The following is a 13,729-nucleotide window of genomic DNA, read 5'->3' on the forward strand; positions in this document are numbered from 1 at the left end:
GTGTCCTCCTCTGCTCTGCACAGCACCCTCTGGACCCCCAGGACTGTTTCGTTACCCATGGTGCCATAGAAGCTGGGATTACTAACAGCTGCAGAGTCTGCCCCATCCAGAGCTGTCTGCTCCTGGACATCCTGCTCACACCACTCTGGGACCTACCTGTAGCTCCAGAAAACAAATATCTGAGGGGCTGCTGCAGGGTGAGCCCCATCAGCCCAATTAAATGGTGGTTTGAGGTTGAGCTGGTAATAGGTTGAAACTGGGTCCTTCAGCAAAGATGGGTGATGGGACCATAGTTGGTTTTATAGTTGGAGACAGGCTGGTTACAAGAAGAAAAAAAACCAAAACACTTCAGTGATGCGATAATTCATTGTTTTGTCCTGAATCAATTGCTGCATTTTCAACCCTCTAAGGTGATAACGCAGTGAGACAGGGATTTTTCAGACAGACTCCCTTTTTTATAGAGAGAATAAGAGCAATGCTGAGCCAATGTACTGAGCTCTGCCACGAGATCATGGGGGAGGGCGGGTAATTCCAGTATGGGACCCTGGTCTGCAACAAATTCAGCATTTTTTGTATTTACAGTCCTTCAGATATCCCAGATCTCTGGGACCTCACAAAACACCACGTTCACTTACAACTTTTCTTACAGGTGTATATATATGGAAATGATGATCAGAGTCCGACTGATGGGGAGGAGGGGCTGGCTTTGGGGTACGGTGACATCTAAACCTGTATGCAGGCATTTTTAATACGAAATGTTGCATTTAAGCTTATGCTTTTTCCCTATTGTTTGTCCCTAAACATCCTTCAGGCCCTTCACCTAGGAGCAGGATGGTGCTGAGCAGAAGCCAGCCATGCAGCAGCAGTCCGAGAGGGGTGGGGGGGTGCCTCTTTTCCCCCCCCCCCCCTTTCCTGGATGCTGAATGAAGCAGCTCTTTTGTGAACAGCAGTTGTTTACATTCTTCCAAACAAAAGCTGGGATTTCCTCTGATGCTAATAATCTTGTCACTAATGTGTACAGCCAGCCAGAGCACTTGGAATAGCTTTTTAAAAATGTCTGGGCTAACTTGAGTGTGCTCGTAGCTGGTGGGAACTGCCTCGCGAAAGTCAACACAGTGCCACCAGAACAGGGAGGCAACTTTTCACCGCCGCCTTGTTCAGTGAAGGAAAATATCACTCACCGCTCCCTGCAAACCTCGGGCCCAGGGCTGGACCACATTTGCAGGTTTTCAAAGCCCCCACCGTTACCCTTTGACTTGCTGATGCACATTGGAACCTCTGATGTGCTTTGGGGGGGACCAGCCAAAGCACCTTGGACCAGCTCTAGTTATCCCAGGCATCCAGCCAGGTTTTCCATATTTGTATTTGTGCTGTCTAGTAACTTAAGGCGATATTTCTCTCTGTTTGAGCATTTCTGTGCCATCTCAGTATCTCATTTCTTTTCTCTCTGAGGTGCAGCACTTGGTCTTAAATATGTGGCAAGGTGAGAAGACCGAGAGTTTTCTGTGCTCCCATTTGCAGGTGGGGGTTATCCTGAGGAGGGACACAGCCATCAGGGCCGGCTTCTGCCAGGTATTTGCTGGTGTAAATAAGGAAGGGACCTCCTTCAAGGAGCTGGTCTTGGCAGTCACCACCCTGCACTTGAGCATCACCCTGTGGGATCACAACTGGCACTTGGAGGTTAAGGTGGGCTTTGGGCAGGCTGCAACTGCCAACAAGCCCAGCAGCAGGGAGTGAAGCTGCCTGTAAAGGGTTGGCTGTGACCAAAAATAGCAAATGACACAGACCCCTTTTTTTGTCCCCAATGTACGCTTCAGGAAAAGCTACTCAGTAGCATGCGCCACTGTGACCCTCCGCTCCCGTCACGGCTCTGCCCTGTACCCAGGGAGGAGAGGAGCATCCTGGTGAGCTCCCTGGCTCCTGGGGTGCTGGGTGCAAACCTGTCCCTCACGCCTTGTCCCAGACCTCTTCCCACTGCCACATCAAGATGGCTAGATGAAAAAGAAAGGTTCTTTACAAAGTGACTTAAGCAAACAGATTCCCAGTGTTTTGGTTCTGTCCATAAAACTGAAAGGTTTATCAAAACCTGTAGCTGAAGTACCCAGGAAGCCCTTTGCCATTTAAGCAGCTTTATTTAAGAATGCCGTGACGTTTTAGAAGACCTAATCCAAAAGCATCATGCCATGCTCTATAAATAAAAATGTTCGGAAATCTAAAAAGAAAGTAGTTTATTTTGGCTGTCCAGAAGAAATGAACACTAGTAACTGAACTACGTGAAAACATAACTAAAAGCATAGTCCTTATTTTCTTTATTTGAAAGCATTCTGAGCAGAGGTCAGCTTTTTTCCCCCCAGTAACCTCTTGATTTCACATCTGTACATTTTATTTTTAGTCACCTTGTAGCACTTATTAAACTGCATGTTGAGAAATAAGATTTCCTCATTGATAATCTCAAACCTACAGAGCAAACCATGAGTTTCCAACCAAACAGCTCTTCCCATGTCAGCACCTGGATGTGAAAGTTTGAAATGCCACAAAGATAGATATTTCAGTGCCTTTGAAAGCAAACTCCTCCCTAAAATATTACTATTAAATGCAGGAGTTCTGCCATTTGTCGAAGTTAAATGGCTCTTCAGCTCCTAAAATGTGCTGAAAACAGGGAGCTATTTGGGGGACTGCTGCAGCTAGGGGGTCAGAGCAGCTGGAGGAACATGCAGAAGGCAAGGAATTAAACGTCTCTGCCAAACAGAGGCAGAAGCCCTGGTGAGGGACAGGCAAAGAAAGATGCAGATGCAAGCTGTGATCCTTTGTTAAAGTAGTCACCAGATCAGAAGTGTTACAACCTGGCAGGTAAAAGCATTAACTCCCTTAGCTGGGAGGAGTGACTGCCGTGGTCCGAAATGTCCTTCAGTGATGAATGAGCACCTGCAGGAGAGCAAAGGTGGGTGAAGTTATCACGTGCATTCACCCTCCTTGCTGCTTCTTTCTGTTTGTCCCCTAGTTGAGCCAGGAGCACCAAGAGGGGGATCTACCCTGGCCACCTGCAGGTCTGCTCCAGGCCAAAATCACCTTTAGGCTGCACACCCTGCGGGGCTCCTGCTGGTCCCCCCGAGAATTGGGGCAGGGGAGCGCCCGGGCAGCCCTGCCACCACTCCCGCTGCCGCCGGACACCCCGGCTGGGTCATAACGAGCAATTTGGTTGGTTTTTCATCAGAACCAGAGGTTGAAGTAAAGATTTTTCTCTTTCCCTCTGATGTTCTCAGAGCACCATGACAATGACACAAAATAGATATAAATTGAGAAAAAGTCTCTTTTGATCATTAAAAAATAAATTAATGCAACACTGGACCACAAAGGTTTCTGGAAGTTTTTCCTTGCAGTGTATCATTTCCCTCTTGAATTCAAAACCACCCGCTAGCAATTTGAATTAAAATCACTGAAAATATAAAAGCTCCAGAAGCATTTCTGATTGAAATAGGTGGACAACAAACAGATTGTAAGGCTGCACACCGTCGCCATAGCGACAGGGCTTCCAAAAGGATGCAGGGGAGCCTCAGCCTCCAGGAGCATCACCAGGGTCCACAGTGCCAGGAGAAGCACAAGCATCCTGACAGGGGGGCTGGGTTGGCCTTCACTGGGAGCCGTTCAGGGGGCAGGCAGGAGGTTGCGCAGACAGGGTCCTCCCTGCCAGCCCCCTTGCTAAAAGGGTCATTGGGCAGACGTGGGGATTTTTGGATCTTGGGAAGGGACCTTCAGAAATGTGGCCTTAGGGACAACCACTGAGTTGTCTGGGCTTACTGCAGGTGCTGGGGATGGGAGGTGACCTCGGCATCTTCACCAGCTCAAATTTCTGTTTGAGAGTGAGCCCTAAAGAACTTATTTTTTAAAAAAATAAAAACCCAGCAGAGGCCAGAATGAACCAGGTTGGCTCCACACAACCTTCCCTGTCATGCACTGATGAAAAAAAGCACATTGGACACCCCTGACTCCAGCCTGGGGCACAGGTCACAGAGGACTTAATCTCATATCATAGTAAGAAGATGAGTAAGGAAAAGTATTGCTCTGCTACCCAAGAAATAGCAAATACTATTGATAAATAATGTCAATAAAGTCAAAGTACTTAATACTTTTTTTATTATTAGTCTTCAGTTAATATACTGCTGCCAAGCAGGCAGCCAAGAAAGGGAATGAGATGGAGGAAAGCAGTGGTTAGAGAGCACCTGGATGAGGTAAATGTTTTCAATCTCATTGTGCAGGAGGAATTTCACCCAGCACTGGCTGACGTTTCCTCAGAACGGTAAGTGGTTAATTTGAGGAATTTGTGACAGACACGTCAGGGCACCCCAAGATTAAAAAAGGGCAAAGAAGTTCCTGTCCACAGGAAAGGGAGGATGAGGTGAGCCAAGGGAATCACAGACCAGTCAGCTTAACTTCAACTCTCTGGAACAAATAATCAATTTATTCATAAGCACCCAGGAGATGGCAATAAGACGAGAGGCAGCCAACTTGGATTTGTCAAAAGCAAGCCCCACCAAACCAACCCACCTTCCTCCTAAAGCAGGCTGTGGGCTCTGGGGTGAAAGGAGAAGCTCCAAATGTGCCGCAGCTCAGCTCTGGCCAGGCTTTGGCACAGTCTCACGCAATGCCTTCCTAAACCAGGCAGAGAAACTCATTGGATGAAACTAGTAAGGACTAGTGGCAAAATCCTGTGCTATTCTGGTCTTTAGCAGTGATTCACATTCCAAAGGAAAGGCTGTACCAAGTGAGGGTGAGCCAGAATCCAGCCCAGGCACAGGCTCGTACACGGCTTTCACATAAATTATTTGCCTGAAAGAAGAAAGATTAGGTTTTCTAAACCTGCAGATGACCCAGAGCTGTGTCAGGCTGCAAGTAACACAGACAACTCTCCCTAAAAATAATATAAAAGAGGCTTTGTAAAATAAAATAAGACATTTGAATTTCAGGTGTGCTTGCTAATAGCATCTTGGAAAGACTGAATATACATATAGATGAGAACAGTCAAAATCCTTAGCTACACATCACCCTAAATCAGGAAATTGCTTTCTACTGGAGCACTGTGCAGAGCTCACCTCCTGATTTGTGCTGTCTCTGCAAAAGGGGAACCACAGCATCTTTTATTTTACATTTTTATTTTCCATTTTTAAGGCCCCCGTTTCACCTCAGGCATGCTATAATTCACATTGGTGACAAAGAAATGTGAAAAGCCTTCACCATGTTACCATCAAGCCTGGAGCCTCCATGAATTGGGAATTCAAATATATTTTGACCCTTGCTTGGACTGGAAGTTGTGGGATGAAAATAGGCCCAAATTAGAGTCAATCCTGAGAAAACTTTAATGGTCAAATACCGATTAATATAACAGTGTTTTGTAGTTTTAGATCAGGAGTCATGAGATTAAGTAAAAAAGGTACCCCAAGTTAGCTTCCCCATTCTTTCCCATTAAAAAGTTGGCAGTATTTTAACAACTGCTGACAACACTAGAGGAGGAACTGACATGAGGAAAATGTACTCAGGAAAAAGCATGCTGAGCAGGATACCAGGTATTTTTCTGGAAGCTGATTTCTGCTGACAGCACGTTACACTCCCTGCCAGACTGGTACCTGCCTTACTGGCAAGGCTTCCTCCCATACATGTCTGTATTTTATATTACCAATGAAGGTATGGTCAGGTAAAATTAAAGGTCACTTGCTGATGGGATGTTCCACCACACCTTGTGAGGTACCTGGATGATGGGTACCATCCAAAACACCAGGGTTCACAACTGGCCTGCTAGCGCTACAGCTTGAACCCAAGGCTGATTTAAGCAGAAGTTACACCTATACAAATGATAACAATGTGGGAAACATGGTTCTTTCATATCATCCATTCTCAAAATAAAAACACAAGCATCACCTCTCTGCCTTGCACTGGATAACCCAAGCAGACAAAGATGAACTGGACTCAAGCAAAGGCTCTCACCAGGCTGGGCAGGCTGCAGCCTGCTCCGGGACCACATCAGGCTCCAGGCTGTGCTCCCTGAGGAAGCCTTCCGTGCTGTGCTCGGCATAACGAAGAAATACAGATGTGAATTAAAACCCCCAAGGAATGATGCAGGTCAAATTACATTGTTTATTTTTACCTTTGTTTTAATGAACTGATTCCCTCGCTTCTTGTTTTTCTGATTTTCTGTTGTTATGAATGGGTGAACGGGTGCATTGGTGGGAAAAATACCCTTGGAGGACTACTAAAATTAAGTTGTCAATGAATTAGGGTGGCAGTCTTCAGAGCTGAGAACAAGATTATTCAGAAGTAGCTGGGCTTACCCTAACCACCCCTTCTGCTTTAGCAGTGGAGGAAAACTGGGCTATTTGTGCAATGAGGACTATACAGACAGTAAATGTTAATACATTTTAAATAAGCTTAAGGTTTAAGGAAGATGTGTTAAAGGAAAGTTACTGTGGAGATGCCTATCGCATTACATCCCCAAACAGAGCTTAGGCAAGATTACTGCATAACCTGAGTCATACAGCTTGGCAAAAATCCAAAGGCAACTGGACATCCCCCTTCAAAGTTGAGGAGATCTCTCCTGCAAAGGGAGGCTATATGTCCTTATATCCTTTGAAGACCTACATTCTTCACCAGGGCTAGTCCCTGCACCTGCCGGAAAGCTTGCTGAGGTTTTAGCCTGAAAAGACTCTGCTTCTTCCTTGAAATCTCTCTAGACAAGATTAAATCCAACTAATTCCTTCAGTGGCAACTTCACAAATCACTTTGATAGATGGGTATATAACCTGACGACTGATCATTTGAATCTATTGATTTATTGAATTGATCTTAATCATAATCTCAGTTTGATCACTTCATTGGTCTGTCTTTAATTAGCTTAGTAGAAATAATGAATTGGTCTTGCTCAGGTGTGCCTTCATCTGCTCATCCTTTTTAATCGCCTCTGCAGGGAATATGCAAGGTAGGTTTTACCCTATTGAATAGTCATGGAGGTCACAAACCTGAGGGCAGCAGTAAATTCGGGTAGGGCATATACAGGCAGCTCAGCTCTGCAGCTCCAGCCAGCACCTCCCCCCCCCCGCTGTGAATAAACTCATCTCCAAGCATGTTTGGTCTCCAGCATCTTCCAAAGACACCCTGTTGTACAGCTGAACAAGGCGGGTGCAGAGGGCTTCATCTCAGAAGCAGTCAAACTTTTTAAGGACATCTTTCTCCATGCTGCACCACCAAGGAAGAGAGGACAGGGCACCCTGGGCCCCACAGAAGATGATTTATCCTCCCTTAGCCTCCACTTGTGATCACACACTGGCTCTTTTAAAGTCCTTAGGGAAAGAGCTGTGACTGAAGTAAACTGAAAGAGAAGGTGAGATTTTGAACCGTAAGATTTTGAATAAGACATGACTGGGATCCTAAGCATCCCATTCTGTTCTTTATTTTTCTGCATTATCATAATTTTTGGATACCAGGAGAGATCATGCTCCCCACGGGGTAGGTACCACACAAAGGTCTTGATGGACTTTTATGTGAGATGGATGAGTGGTGGAAGGAAAGGAGCAGCTAAAATCCCACAAAAAGGCTCTTCATCGGGTTTTTGCACACAGATGGTTAGAAATTTCGAGCAGAAGGGCTGAGACTTCACATTTGGCGCAGGACGGGAACAGAGAGAGAAGGAACTGGCCTGGTGCTTGTGGAGTAACCCACCACCAGAGCATGTGCTCCCACTGCTCTGGACATCCAGGTGACTCTTCTTTCAGGACTGATGCTTTCAAATTCAGGTCAACTGCACAATCATAACAGAATCGGCAGCAAAAAAGCACATATTACAGAGGCCATCACAATGCAAGTGAGTAATGGCTGCAGCTTTCCTGACCAGTCAGCTAGTCTTGTTCTTTATGGATGCTGCTATCTGTTAGCTTTGTGAGAAGGTCAGAACACATCGCCCAAACTGGCTTAAAAAATTATAAACAAGCCTTTTTTTTTTTTTTTTTCTTTCTTTTTTTTCCAACTGGAGAAGCTGTTAGAGGCCTGGTTTTAAGCCAATTTAAGTCAACAGCAGGATTTAATTGGGCTTTGTTTCCAGACTTGGCGGCAGCCTTTTTAAAAATCATTCCTTTGCTTTTAATCAAGGCTCATCCCCATCAGATTTTAATCACTTCTTCCTAGGTTAGACAGTGGGATGGGTGGATGGCTGTCACTGTTGCAGTCACATACCGCTTGTGTGTTCCTGGCATTTGAAGCCAGGCTGCTTCACTGTTTCCACTGCTGACTGTTTGCAAACGCAGGAATGGAGCTGGGAACGAACAGAGCGATGCAGAGGGAGGGGTTTGGTGGCTGGGCTGGAGTTAGTCACCACTGACTTCCATTTCCAGATGGTGAGGAAGGACTCAAGCCATTTTAGGCATTTTCTTGGACTTCCTCCTTGGCTTTTAATTGAAATACCCAGGAGGGACGGAGGAATCCACAGGCCCAGTTTGCACTGATGTGTGATACTTGTGTGCAAGCACTGATGCTCTCGCCCTTTGCATTGTGGTGTCAGGCCACTGTTGTTAGCCCTTGGCTCAGCTCCTTTGCACAGGAACAGGGAATCTTCCACATCTCACCTTCTGGAAGCTGATGCACTCCTCTGTGGATAGAGAGATGCTCAACTCAGTGCAAATAATTTTTAAAGGTTTTTCTTGTAGGGGCTACCTATGCCAGGATGGCTTGAATATTCTAAACAAAACACATTTAATTTCTATACCCCCAAGGTATATAAATAAACATGTACATTTATACAAATATATCTGTGGCAGTGCCACAGATAGGAAGACACATGAACCAGCAAACTGCAAAATCACAAGAGGCCTCAGGCACCTCTGTTTCTTTTCAGTAGGAATTCAGATGCCTACATCTAGCAGAGCAAATGAAAAAAAGCCCTGTGCAGCTGCCAAGACAACCAGCGCATCCAGCTGCCAGACTTTTCGCTATGCTACTCACTCCGGTGTGTTGAGTTTTGCATTTCCCCTTGCCCAGAAGCACTGTCCTTTTTACTGGAGCAGCTGTTAGGGACATCACCACTAAGAAGTCCCAGGGGAGGCAGGCGGCAGGCACACTGGGAGCACATCCAGCATGGCCACACAGTCCCCTCTATCCATTTCCAGCCATGGGGCCAGTGCTCACCACACAGGGCAGCAGCAGCAGAAGCTGGGGGTTGTTGGTGTTGCAAGGATTTGTTGTGTGTACAACCCTTTTTTCTCCTGCTGAGACAACTGATTTTTCTCTGTCCAGGGGAGCTCAGTGCCCTGGTCTCCCAGGGAAACTTCTCCTGGGGCTGGGTGCTTGGCCCTGCAGCACCACACAGAATGACCATGGCCAAGCCCCTTCATATGGGACCTAAACACCTGCGCAAAACATTTGCCCATCATATATACCATGGTGAAAGAACCAAACTTTCTGTCAGTTTGTGATGCTGACTATGCATCTCACACTTTGTGGTTTGCTTTCCTTGTTTTCTTAAAGATCCTTCTTAAACAGCAACAAGTTTGCAGTAGTATAAATATTGAGAGGAGTAACATCAGCCTTGAAACTGTTGCTGTTCTGATCACCAGAAAAGCTCTCCATGTTCCCCCAGTTATCTGATAGTTTCCTCAGCTCTAACAAAAGATAAACAAGTCCTTGCTGCCAAAATATCATGCCAGCCATGACTTTTACTTTTCATCAGGGCCTGCTGGTGTATGGAAATTTTTTAATGTCTGGTCCAGCCTTCTCAAAAGTTTTCAGCTTGATCCCAGGTGGTTGCATCCTTACTGCAGTGCCTATGCTGGACCAGGTGACCAGCTCTCCCCTGACATCCCACCAACAGGCGTGTAACCTGGGGCACACTCTGTCATCCCTCTCCCGTGCCTGTCCTGAGATCAAAGGGAAGGGGTCTGCGATGGCAAAAGAGGTTGGAGTAAATATCACAAATCAGCTCATAAACCAGCCTTGCTCTGCAGAAATGATCTTTCCAGGGTTTCAGACAACATGAGAGCACTAGGAAGAAAAGCAGCTGCTGGGGGCCACTACAGCTTCTGCCTTCTTGCTGCTCTCTTGGTGGCTTTTAATAGCATAGCACCATCAGGAGCTGATGCTCCCTTCTCCAAGGCTCACAGGGCTCGTGTGTGGGGTGGTCAGAAGATATAAACAGAAAGTCCAGGGCTGCCTGATGTCGGTGTCCCTTGATAGAAGAGACCAAAAGAAAAAAAAACCCTCACAGGCATTGAAACGTGAGGGTTTGCGAGAGAACTTCTGGGAAGAAAAGTGATAAGCCCACATAAATTAGGAAGGTAAGGAACTGAGGATTAACCCTATTGTTTTACACGGAGTCATTGCATTAGAATCAATCAGCTTTTGGTGTTTGTGGTTAATTATTGACTTTTGTCTGCATGTAGAAGGAAAGCACTCATGAAGGCATTGACTTTTCTAGCATGCCAAAAAGCCAAGAAAGTAAAAGATCTTTTTAGAGAAAAACAGAAAAAGCAAAACACCCAACCAGACCTATATTTCCTGTGGAAATTTTTTCTTCCATGGTAACTGTAAAAACAGCTCAGATTGTGTTGATTAACCAAGTGTATTATTCCGTGAACAACAGGGTCCCATTAGCTCTGTCAGAAGGCCAATACCCTCTGTACTGAAAACCTCTCGATTCAGTACATTTCTCTGCCACCGAGTAAATTCCTGCCTGACCCCATCTAAGGAATCACTTTATATCTTGAAGCATGAAAACTAGTAAATCAGAAAAAAATGTTACTTCTTCCTTCTTTGCAGACATCAAACAACACATTGCAGTTCAACATATAGAAGAAAGTTGCGGCAAGTAAAAAAAAAATAAAATTAAGGAATACTACATGAAAAAACCAGGAAAAGAAGGGAAGATATAACAGAAATAAATGTATTCTGTTCTTTACAAGCACGTGTGGACAGTGGACTTGTATCTGTGGGACAATTCCGGAAACAAATGAAAAGATAAGTTTTGGCTTTAAGCTCAGCAGATTTCAAAGCACATTGTTTATACCTTCTGCAGTGCAATAAAACTTATCAAGAACTTTCCCACTGGATACCAGAGTCAAAAGAAGCAAAAGGAATGTGAACAGCGTGCTTCCTCTGGATCGTTACACTATATGTAATTCTTTCAGCATAGATTTCCCATGTTAGCTTGAGCTCCATCTCACAATGATAATTTTTAGCAGATCATCATAAATATAGTGCTGAGCTGACCAAGTTGTTCAGAAATTTGCCATCATTTCACTCTCCACAAGCTCAGAGCGCACAGCAAGTTCAAGGGCTCTGAATTAAAAATATTACACTGTCACTCTAGAACCTCTTGCTTGTGTCCCCATAATAGTCTGGGATAAATCAACGGCTGATGTAAATGCATTAATTACAGTGTAATTTCATTTAGAAGAATCAAGAGTACGACATTTTAATTTAATGAGTCAGATGTGCTTTCTGCAAGGAGGGAGTAGCATCACCTCCCTGTTACAGAGGGGATAGCTGAGCCTGGAAAGCGAAAAGCAGCAATCTGGCCAGCCCTTGATAAGGCTGGGAGAACATGCTCCTATTCCACATTTGTGCTTTCAACATGAACAGGACTCTGAAAACAATGTATGAAGTTACATACATTTCAGAGCATGAGATCTGGCTGTAGATCACCAGATCTCAAAGCTGCAGTACCTCCTAGGCAGAGACTCTCTCTGCTCCTCTCTTGAGAGGTCAAATTTTGTCGTCTTTTTCTATTTCGTTCCTGCAAGGGCAGACTCCATGGCATGTTTGTTAGGACTATAATGTTGCATTCGCTAATGAAATAAAGTGGGCTTTTTAGAGAACTTTTAAGCAAAAACATGTGTTCCAGGGAGGAAACATTCTTCTGGTAAACAGCTGAGCCCTTAGCATTTAGCAACATAACTCTGTGTTTGCAGCTATTGAAAACTGTGTGACCGAGGAAGCCTGTGTTTCTGGGGCCGAGGACTGAAAGCATTTTGCTTGCTGTCAGAAAGCCAGCCCTTTCTTTTATGCATATGCTAGATGCAAGAACCAGCTATTGGATGGTTACTTCTTATGGTTTTAATAAAATTTGTCTTGTATCAAAACACTGCTGGGTTTTAATGTTGGTGCTGCACTGAGCTATGTTCTCTGCTCCAGCACAGCTGGCTCTTGCTTTCCAGAAATATAGCTGTGCCCTGGCATTACTTGCAAAAATTGCAGCCTTAAATCATTTCCTCAGCCCTCTGACCTGTGCCGGGAAGGACCCTCCACACACAGATCTCCCTGCTGGTATGGAGAAGGGATCGTTCCTCCTTCGCTCCCCTAGGTTGGTGCTGTGGGAGCAGAGAGCTGCGGTGGTGGGAGGTAGCTGGGGAACAGGAGAAATCACCTGCCAGACACGAGCAGCAGCCCTGGAAAGCTCAGGGAAGAAGATATACAGCTGGAAGCTGCAGGCAGAAACAAGACAGAGAAGATGGGAGTGCCCCGTCCCCAGCTCCTCTCCCCCATTCGGAAATGCTTGCGCGGCTGCAGGGCTGCGGGGCAAATCCTGCTGAATGGGACTGGGGAAGTTTTATTTAGTATAAGTGATTTCCCGAGCTGTGTTAGGGACGGGAGGAGGTCGGAAGGGTGACTTTGAGATCACGCACCGCTTCTCCATTCAGCAGCTGGAAGGGGAGGCCACAGCCTCGGCTCCCTCTGAGCCGAGGGAGATGACTATCCCATTCCTCCGCCTGCTTCTCTCGCTGGAGCTGGGATGCCGAGTTCTGGGCGTCATGTTGACCCCTGCAGTGTGACGGGATCTCATCTTATTCTTTGTAGACCTCAAAGCAGCTCCTCGAGCTTACAAATTTCAGTAACTACCCGCTCAGACCAAACAAGATCCCATGATAAAAGTTCAAGGCCCTACATTCTTCTTATTGCTTTTCTGAGCAGATTCTCATTTTAATCAGACTTATGGTACTTTCAGCCAGTTATCTCAAAGTACATAATGACTGCTGTAATTACTGGCAATAATGAGCTAATTAATTCCTCTGGGTATTATTTTCAAGGGATAAATACTACTGCCCTTGCCATAAAAATGGGGAAACTGAGGCAAGGAGGGGCAGTTGTTGGGTAAATAGGTTTATTTTACTTTTTATAGTATAATCCTTTCCTGGTTTTATTTGTACAGGTTTATGTATTTGCTTCTTAGCATGCTTTGTGTTCTATTATTGTTTTCCAGTAATTTTGTCTGTTATTGTTTTGGCAGACAGCATTTAGCAATAGTTGGTCGTGTGTATGTGCTAAGGTTCATTTAAGAAAATGGCAGTGGTTTTGGAAAAAAATCATAGATTCTGATGGGTTTTTTTTGTTGCTTAGATATATAATTAATTTATCTTAACCCTATTTTCCTGGAGTTTCCTTTTTCTTCCTCCCTTTCTTGTTTTAGGTGACCTTTTTTCAGAAAAAAACACAAATAGTATTGTTTTCTATTTTCCGTATATTTCAGCTTGCATTTAAGTCTCTAATATGGAAAGGTAACTGAATATGACTTCCTAATATGTAAAGAACTAAGATATTCCACTGGTTGTGAAGCTTCTAAGGCAGAAGTATGGTTTTACTAACGTATCAGTTAATCACTTATGTCTGTAATTAATATTCAGAAGATCTATGCTGGTTTGGTAGCATTTACCAAAGAGTGTATGTTTCTCACAGATCAGGTACACTTCCTGGAACTTGT

Source organism: Falco punctatus, assembly GCF_963210335.1.
Source record: "Falco punctatus genome assembly, chromosome: 6".
NCBI classification, from domain to species: Eukaryota; Metazoa; Chordata; class Aves; order Falconiformes; family Falconidae; genus Falco; species Falco punctatus.